The 9,731-nt window shown below is 38.8% G+C and overlaps 1 non-coding gene across 1 annotated transcript; it reads right to left on the bottom strand.

Moving 5' to 3' along the window:
• Positions 1-9,326: 9,326 nt before the first annotated feature.
• On the bottom strand, positions 9,327-9,450 carry LOC141410646 (small nucleolar RNA SNORA40). Its single transcript, XR_012435473.1, has one exon. It is a non-coding gene; the product is annotated as a small nucleolar RNA SNORA40 (small nucleolar RNA).
• Positions 9,451-9,731: the final 281 nt, after the last annotated feature.

The following is a 9,731-nucleotide window of genomic DNA, read 5'->3' as shown; positions in this document are numbered from 1 at the left end:
CCTCTGTAAAGACCCTCTCTCCAAATAAGGTCACATTCTGAGGTACTGGAGGTTAAGATGTCAACGTATGATTTTTTTGTGGAAAGGGACTGAACTCATAACAATGCACAAGCTAGAAACCTCAGACTTAGATCTGTGTCTTCCCACTCCCTGATCCACCTTCAGTGAAGTCTCCTGTTTTCCTATATCCACATCCTCATCTGTGCCTCTATCTACAGGTGAGCTCTAGACCCTGACTTGTCTCCCCCAGCTAGTCCTCTGCAAAGAGCTATAGTCCTAAAACCATAAACTATTAGTTTTGCTACATTATTCTGGTTCCTCAAGGATAGAAAGTGGCTCCCTAGCATTTCCACAGTCAAGTCAGAAGCCTCTGCCTGGGTCCTGAAGCTCTCTCTGTCTCTTTGGTAAGTGGATGCTCTTGGGGAGGCCATTTGGTTCTCAGGGACACATAAGTTAGCTATTTCCAGGCCCAGCTGGCACTATCCCCACCAACTAGAATGTTCTGCTCTCCCTGTTCCAAACTGGCACACTTTAGAGACCAGCTTGTCTCACTTCTTCAGGGATACCTTCCCTAACAATTATGTTTCTTAGAATTTTACCAGGCCATAGGAGAAGGGGACCAGGAACTAGAGAAAAGGTTAGTTTGAGAAGAATTAATTTAGACTGTAACACATATATACAGGAAAGCAATGCGAGTAAACTCCCTGAATAGCTATCCTTATCTCAACTAACAAAAACCCTTGTTCCTTCCTATTATTTCTTATACTCTCTCTTCAACAAAATTAGAGATAAGGGCAAATAGTTTCTGCCTGGTAGCGAGGGGGTGGGGGGGAGAGGGAGGGAGAGTGGGGTAAGGGAGGGGAAGGGGGTAAACAGGGAGAAATGACCCAAACATTGTATGCACATGTGAATAAAAGAAAAAAAATTTACCAGGCCTATGCCTCATAGCCTGTTCTTGGTGGGGTTTTCCATTTTTTGAGTGTTAGTCCCTCCAAGTAGTCTGTGAGCTGCATGAGGGGATGACCATGCCTGGCACTTCTCTTGAACCTCCCTCACAAACTTGAATGTACTTGAGATATATGAGAGAGTCATACATGTGTGTTGAATGAGCCCATCATCTACTCACTGGGCTGAAGATTGTGTGACTGAATGACAATACCAGGGAGCTTCATTTAACTGTTTGCTCCGGTTACTACTCCTAGCTTTGCCTTAGGTGGAGGGCTGTGATGACCACAGTAGTGTTCTCTGGCACACTGGAGATAAAAGAGAAGCCTGTGTAACCTACAATACCACACGTGCCCTGGGATCCAACTGCTTTTCGGAGTACCACACTCTTGACCTCTACCTACTTAGGAAGAGTGATGGTTAAGTTTGGTCATGGTCTCTGGAGCATTACTCACTTGAGCCTCCTGACACAGGAATAATCTAATGTTTCTCAAAGTACTACCCAAAGAGCAAATATCTAACCCTGGTCAGTGTTGAAGGTACTGTAAAAACATAGCTCAAGAACACCATAACTGATGGGCTTCCTGATTACCTTTAGTACACCGAAGGCCATTGTCCAAAGTGTCAGCCTTGAGGTCAGGGTCAGTGGCTATCCACATACCAACCACAGCAGCTCTCAGACAGTGACTACTTGAACACCATACCAGAGGCACATGCTGCCTTGTAATGAATATATAAGCAAAGTGTGAAGGTATTTTAAAGTCCCAGGAAAAGAGAAAGACTCCAGCCCCTCTCAAAACTCATGCTGCAAGTCCCGGACTGTGTGATGGGGTGGGAGAAGTCCTTAGGAGATTGCTTCTTCTGGGATCTAAACAGATGGCAGGAAGGAAATATAGGACTGTCTCATACTTTGAAGAGAGACCTGTACTTGTCTTAAGAATGGAGCTGGCCAAGGTTAGAAGTTTACATAACCAGAATAGCCACCTAAAGACCACCAGGGGAGGGAAGTCAACTTCCAAACAATTCACTTTTGCCCAAGGGTAGGACTGACCAACTACATAATTTGGGGTGTTCAGTACAAGATGAAAATGAAGGACCACTTGTTCAAAAAATTTTAAGAACATCAATATGGCAACAGCAAGACATTAAACCAACACTGGGCCCTTAAAGACAAGGCCTTGTGTGACTGCCCTGGACTCAAGTCCATGAAGCCAGCTCTAGTTCTAGCATGAGAAAGGAGCACCATTCAGTCTAAATCATTCACTGTGGCCAGTTCACACACCCAGATTTCCTGCTATAGGGCCTGGGCACCTACAGTCACCTCTAGCACAATAGCTGCAGGACATTCCTCCCCACAGTGTCCCATCTTCCTCTTGGATGGTGGGGTTTCTGTATTTGCATTATATGTAATGATAAAAATGTTCTTAACAAAAAAACTTTAATTGGTATTCAATGCTTGTTTGAAACAAGTGACTTGTAGTGAAATTTAGAGAAAATTTGTTTGGGGCAGGAAGGGAGCACTTCAAATGCCAGGATGAGCAGCTGAGAAGAAAGGGGCTCAGTACACATGGATCTTCAGCTTGGCCTAGAGGAAAGTAGGACTTGGAAAGAACAGTGTAGCCTGTGAGTAGAAGGAAAGACAGAGTGCAAGGACTCAAAGTGGGGACAAATATGTGTGCTCTGGGAGACTATGATGGTCTGATTAAATTAGTGTCAATGTTACCCATCTACTGGATGGATGCTGCCATGTGGTGCATGCATGTGTGTGCGAGCGAGCACACAAATTCTGCTCATTTTTTTAATGGTAGATGCCTGAAAACTAGGTCAGGTGGTGGATATAGCACAGTTGTGTGCTCCGGCTTTAGAGTCAGACAGTTTAATTTAAAATATCAGTGCTAAACCAGGCAAAGTGGTGCACATCTGTAACCCCAGCACTCAGGATACAAGGCAGGAGGATCGCAAGTTCCAGCTCAGCCTCAGTTATATGGCAAGACTTTGTCTCAAAACAACAAAGTCTTAGTGCTGCCACCTTCTAGCTGGGAGAAGTTGGCAAAATTCTGGGCCTCAGTTTTCATCCATAAAATGGGAATGATAATCATGTTAACATTTTTGGGTTCTTTGTGTAAGGATTAGGTGAATTAATACATGTATTGAGCTTACATGCCTGGAACATAGTAAATATTCAACAAACATTACCTTTTTGTTTGGGTTAAATTTTAATTACTGCAGGACAGAATTCCTAATATTGTCTCATATAGCTTTGGAGGTGGGATAATGACATTCTATGTCATTAAGACTACCTTATGAATTTTAAGAGTGCAGCCCCGTGGGTTATTCCAATTAAAGAAGGACTCCTGCACAGTCCATTCCCTAGAGTGCAACCAGTCCTTGAACACTTAGAGGAACATCTTGCATGTTTCAAAATAACTTCCCTAATGCACATCTGCTGGGTTTTTCTTCCTCTCTCTCCTCTGTTTCTTTTTTCTTTTCTGACCTCTTAAGCATATTAATGAGGTTGAAAATTTTCCCTTGTTCTTTTTATTTGCAACATGATTCAGCATACTTCTGATAATTCTTTTATTCTGTATGTGTGGGTTTTCTTCACATTTTTAAGGACCTAGTTCTCTGTGCTTTCCTGTGTAATCTACTGTGACACCGGAAATGGACTCATGATCAATTATAGTGCTGCTTTTTTAATTTCTTCCTCTTCTTTTTCATCTTCTTCTTCTTCTTTTCTGACATTGCAGTTACATTAAGAGTCATTTGTCATTTACTCTTTAGGGTACCTTTTTGCTGCTCATTATCTGAGAGCCAGAACTCGAAGGAGGTGTAATTCTCACAAGAAAAGTTAGTTGGATGCTGAGAGAATGTACTCAAGATCACAAAGCAATTCAGGGACAAAATTAAGATTATTTTTTCAAAATTTGAATACATTGAATTTAATGTAAGAGTAAAATATCAGCAAATACAAGATGGCCCAACCGCATACTCCACCTGATATTCTGGGGTAGATTCCAGGCTGAGCCACTATGATGCAGGAGTACATGGTAAGAAAAGGCATCTTGAATATTAGTTGTTTTGTTTTGTTATATTGTTTTCTACTCTAAGAGTGACAGGAATTTTAATGGAGAGTGAAACGAGGAAATTCTAAGACAATAGCTCCTAGACATATGAAGGAACAAGAGGTAGAAGACAAAAAGGAATTAATGCTAATGCTGTTAAGGATTATGATGATGTTACTGCATAATAAATACAAGAAGAGAGAGGTCATGTCTGCAAATACCTAGTTTGAAATAGTTCAGCAAATCAAAAATAAGTAAAAGAGAAGAATAAAATTGAAGGATTCACCTACCTGATTTCAAGAATTACTCTAAGTCTATAGTAACTAAGACCATGTGGAATTTGCATAAAGATTGACAAATACAGGCTGGTGGAATGGTTCAGATGGTAGAGCTCTTGCCTAGCAAGCATGAGGCCATGAGTTCAAACCCAAGTACCATCAAAACAAAAAAACAGTAAAACAAATATATAAAAGGATTAGAAAACAGACAAATAAATTCAAACAAATATGGTCAATTAACTTTTAACACAGGTTTATGAATAATTTGATGGAGAAAGGAGAGTGCTTTCAACAAAATAGTGCTGGGATAATTATATATTCATTCCATTCCTTTGCAGTCCTGAGAATACAATCCCAGGCTTCGCCTATGGTAGACCACTGATCTATATCCTCAGATCATAATCTTATACCCACATACAAAAAATTGAAATTCTGCCAGAACTTCTTTTTTCTATTTTTATTTTTATTTTTTTTGCCAGCACTTCTTGTCTGATACCAAAGATGACTCAAAATAGACCATATTATTTAAATGTAAAACATAAACTATAAAAATTCTAGAAGAAAACATAGCAACTTTTAGCATTTTGATATATGTCTTTGTAGCAGTCACATAAATTATATTAGACCATACTATGTTTATGACCAGCTTTTTGCCACTTAACATTGCATAATTAACATTCTTCTGTGTTTTCCTGACTCCTCACTGAATGCTAACTTTGCAAGGCCAAACCTTTGGGCTCTGATTTAGGAAACAGCTATAAGCATGGGATTCAATAAGAATTTGGGGCTCCTTTAATAGAACTCCAGAAACAGGCTTGGTGGCCCAGATAATCTGTTCCAGATGGATGGCCTAAAAATGAATATTGGTGGCCCTTCTACACTGGCAAACATCAGAAATGGGCTGAAAAATCATGTGTTATATAGAATTCCGTAAAGAAAACAAAAAAACTGCACCTCATGAGTCACATGCTGCAGTGTGGGTCAGAACCTTTCTAAAATCAAGAGTTATTTGTCTGTTTTTCCTTTGGTCCTGCCACACAGAGTTTCCAGAACTACAACACTGCAATATCTAGGTCTGTGTCTATTGCTATCTTATTTAAGAAAAACCAAAAATATGTAAGTTGTAATAAACAAAGGCATTTTGAATTCTGCCCTAGAAGCTTATTTTGCCCTGGGTGTAGATGGGTAGATGCTGGTGATATCATTATGGAAAATGGTCATATGACTTACTTCTGGAGCAGATGTCTGTGGGGGAGGGAGTGTTCTGCTGAGCTCAGGGGATGCTGTGATACACTCAACCTCTCAAAACCACAAGTTTGAGTCAGAGCAATTCTACACTTCTGTGTGAGCCTGAGACTTCACTTGGTCTATTGAGTAGATTCTATTCTCTATCTCAGTTGCTCTGTCTAAATGTAGTATTAATTACATGAGAACAAAGAAGGATCACACCTGTTTTCTTTGCTTTTATATAGCAAGTATCAAGTAGAGTGCCTGGCATTAGATAGGTATGAAATTTTAAAATGTATTGAGTGGCAATAAATGAATATATGTGTATGTACAAACATTTGAATGGATGGATAGAAAGGATGGATGGATAAGATGGATAAATGGGTAGCTAGAATAGACAGGTGACTAGCTGACTGGCTGGATGGATAAAGTGGATGGGTGAATGAATTGGTAGGTGGGTGGGTAGTTGAATAGGATAACTTTTTGTTACTCTCAAAGTTCAGTTTGGGAGCTTTTTTAAAGTGATAAACTTTGGTTTTTCTCTCATATAACCTAAGCATCAGTCTTTGTTTAAACAATGTTTGCTTTTAGTCATGAGGAAGCAGGCAATGAATTCTTCTCTGATTTCTTTTCATTCCTTCTAAAACCCACAAACTTGCTAACAACAACAAAAACATCATTGAACAATTCCTTCAGGAGCCTTCAGGCCTTCAGCTTGGAAGGATTCATCTACCAAATGATGTGCATTTGTCCATTAAGGTCATACATGTGTGCTCAACAGGCCAGGTATCTGTCACGGGCAAACCAAGTTTCATACCTGAGGTGATGTGATTCCAGCAGAACCACAAGGCCAGCAGTACCCACTAACTGCAGTGACCAAGTGAACAGCCTTCTTCTTCACATCCTGGGGGCCTGCACCTCTCTGAAGCTGCCTATTTGCTTCTTTTGCAAAATAAAGTTTTTTATTGGAATCCTAGCCAAAGGCAAAGAAAGTAAGCTTTAGCCACATTTTACTACATGGATAGTAACATAAAGGTAATGCTCTGTTATGGTTTGAATAGTAAATGTCCCCCCAAAAAAGTCCATGTGTTGAAAGATTGATGCCCAATGATAAATTCATAACTTAATGGGTCTGGTGCAAATGGCTTTGTTGTAAAAGGAAGTTCTCTCTCTCTGTCTCTCTCTGTCTCTGTCTCTCTCTCTCTCTCTCTCTCTCTCTCTCTCTCTCTTCTCTCTCTCTGTCTCTTTCTTCCTTCCTCTCTCTTTCTCTCCCTGCAGACCTCCAGACTTCACTATGATGTTCCACATCACCATAGGCCCAGAAACAATGAAACCACAGGCCCAGAACAATGAAACCAAATGATCAAGGACTGAAACCTCAAACTATAAGCCAGGATAAATCTTTTCTCCTTGAAGTTGATCCATCTCAGATATTTTGTCACAGAGATGGAAATCCAACAAATACAGGCTCCAATTGGGCAAGACTCTGAATACCATTTTGGTATGTCCCTTAGGGACCTGACCACATTTCCTTCCATGGAAGTAGCCAATATAATTAGGCATAAATAGTAAGAGATGCTTGCTTTTATTTCAACTCAAGAAAAGTTTATTGAGGGCTGGATTGCCAGATGCCATGAATCATTGTTTAAAGGGAATTTATGATTTGGTTGAGAGAAAAGGTAATATGATCAAAGAAGAATACATGGCTAAGTGTAATCAGTCCAGAAGGAAGGAACAACCTTTTCTGCTTCCAGGTAGAGGCTCATGTGGCAGCTCCAAAGTCAAGCTCTCTATAAAAGGGTAGTTCAAAAAGTGTCAAAGTAATGGTGTCATACAGAGAACAAAGACAAATATGTGTAGGAAATTGGTAAGAAAATGAATTGGGGCTACTTATAAAATAAAACCTTCAAGGAGATTTGGGCAGCATTTTCAACTATTTGAATGTCAGTTGTAAATTCAAGAATAAATAAGAAAACAGCTCCAAAAAGAAAAAATAGCTGCATCAAAGTTTGAACACTGCTCCTAAGTGATCCCCACCTTCCCTCTTCCTTTAAATGCAGTTCTAATGTGCGTGATATTCCTGCTTATTAACCAAAAACTAACAGAAGCTGAAGGGGAAAAAAATACTGTTAGAATGGTAACTCTGATTTTGGGGGAAAAGGAGGAAGATGCAGCTACAAGTAAGGAACACATTAAAAACTATTTTAAAATATTAGGCAAAAGAATTTAAAAGAATAGAATGTCAAAATAGTCTAAGATAATTTGCTCTTCATGCAACAAGTCTAATTTCATGGCTTCTCAAAGAACTGTTTTATTAAATTTCGCTTCAAACATTACACAATTTCTTGCTATGTAGTGTTTTACATAGAACATATAAGCTAGATGTTTGGAAGGCTGAATAATCTTCTCTTAAATATAATAGTGTAGATAATGGCTTTATGTTCATAACATCCTATAATTTTCAATGAGCACCATAATACAATGGCAATATTTGTAAGTTGGAGAAAACAATTCTGGATCCACTGTTATTTTTATTTTTTATTTTTTGGCAGTACTGGGGCTTGAACTCAGGGCCTTCACATTGAGCCACTCCACTAGCCCTATTTTTGTGAAAATGAGGTCTTGCAAACTCTTTGCTTGGGCTGGCTTCGAACCATAATCCTTCTGATCTCTGCCTCCTGAGTAGCTAGGATTTCAGAGGTGAGCCACTGGTGCCAGGCTTACTGTTATATTTTAAACACATGAAAGCCACATGGCATTACTAATGAAACAGGTTCATAGCTAACAGTGCTCCCTGAGCTTCTGTCTGATCCAGAGTCAAGGAACATTGGACGGAAGCTGACTCTCCCTTATGCCTTTTGTCTGGTTTTCTACACAGATGGTGGGAATCTGGAAATGGAATTTCAGATTTCAATAACTGATTGAGAAAATGAACTAAATACACACTTTTCAAGAGAGGAAATACAAATGACCAATAAAGAAATGAAAAATGTTCAATATCTCCAGACATCAGGGAATGCAAATCAAAACTTCACTGAGATTCCACCTCACCTGAGTCAGAATGGTTATCATAAGAAAACAAGGGGAAAAAAACCAACAAATACCAGGGAGAATGCAGGGCTAGGAGTGGGAAAAGGAACCCTCATACACTGTTGATGGGATTGTAAATTAAGGCAGCCACTATGGAAGTCAGTATAGATGCTCCTCAAAAATCTAAAATTAGTCCTACCTTGTGATCACGCTATAACACTGAATCTATTCCTAAAGAAATCAAAGTCAGCATACAATAGAGATGCCCACATTCCCATGTTTACTGCAGCACTATTAATAAAAACCAAGTTATGGAATCATCTTTTGTGCCCATTGGTGGATGAACAGATAAAGAAAACATGTTATATAGACACAATGGAATATTATTCAGTCATAAAGAAGAATGAAAATATGTTGTTTTCAGGAAAATGGACAGAATTGGAGATAATCAAGTTAAGCAAAATAAGCCTGTCTCAGAAAAACAAGTATACCATGTTTTCACTCATATATAGGATATAGGGGGGTAACGACATTAATGCAGAAGTGCAACTATTATGGAGAAGAGGATTGGAGAGAGAAACAGTCGAGATGAACATGATCAAAGTATATTACATACATGTATGAAAACATCTCAGTTAAACTACTTTATAATTAATATACACAAAAATGCACAAAAAAGCTCAGTGTTAGAATATGCCTAATGGAGGATATTTTAACTTTTATTAAAAATGATCAAATCTTTCTTCTTGGAACAAACCTTAATGATTATTAACACCCCTATCACTTTAAACTTAGGTATGTATCAAAACTCGTACTGAACAATGAATTTTGGGTTGCAAAAGAGGATTTACTTTTCACACCTGTCTATAAGTCTTTGTCTATGAATTAAACACACACAAACAAGTATTATGAGTTTTTGTTAATGTCTCTCACTTTTCATGATCATAAACATAGATAGCAATCTTCAGTTACCCCTACCACAGGAAAACAGCTGTAACAAGCAAAAAATAAATGGCTCCGTAATACACAGAACTGAAACCAATACAGTTGAAAGTAGCTTGTACCTTTCAAGTTTAGTCTATTACTGAAGAGCTTTTTGGACAAGCAGAAGAAAATAGATAAATTAATGACAGGTCAGAGTCTGTTTCAAAATGACCCTTTAGGGCATTCAAATAGATGATCAGTTTCA

The sequence above is a fragment of the Castor canadensis genome, chromosome 8 (assembly GCF_047511655.1).
Source record: "Castor canadensis chromosome 8, mCasCan1.hap1v2, whole genome shotgun sequence".
Taxonomy (NCBI): domain Eukaryota; kingdom Metazoa; phylum Chordata; class Mammalia; order Rodentia; family Castoridae; genus Castor; species Castor canadensis.
The sequence above is the reverse complement of the archived record's forward strand: the minus strand, read 5'-3'. Positions and strand labels throughout refer to the sequence as shown.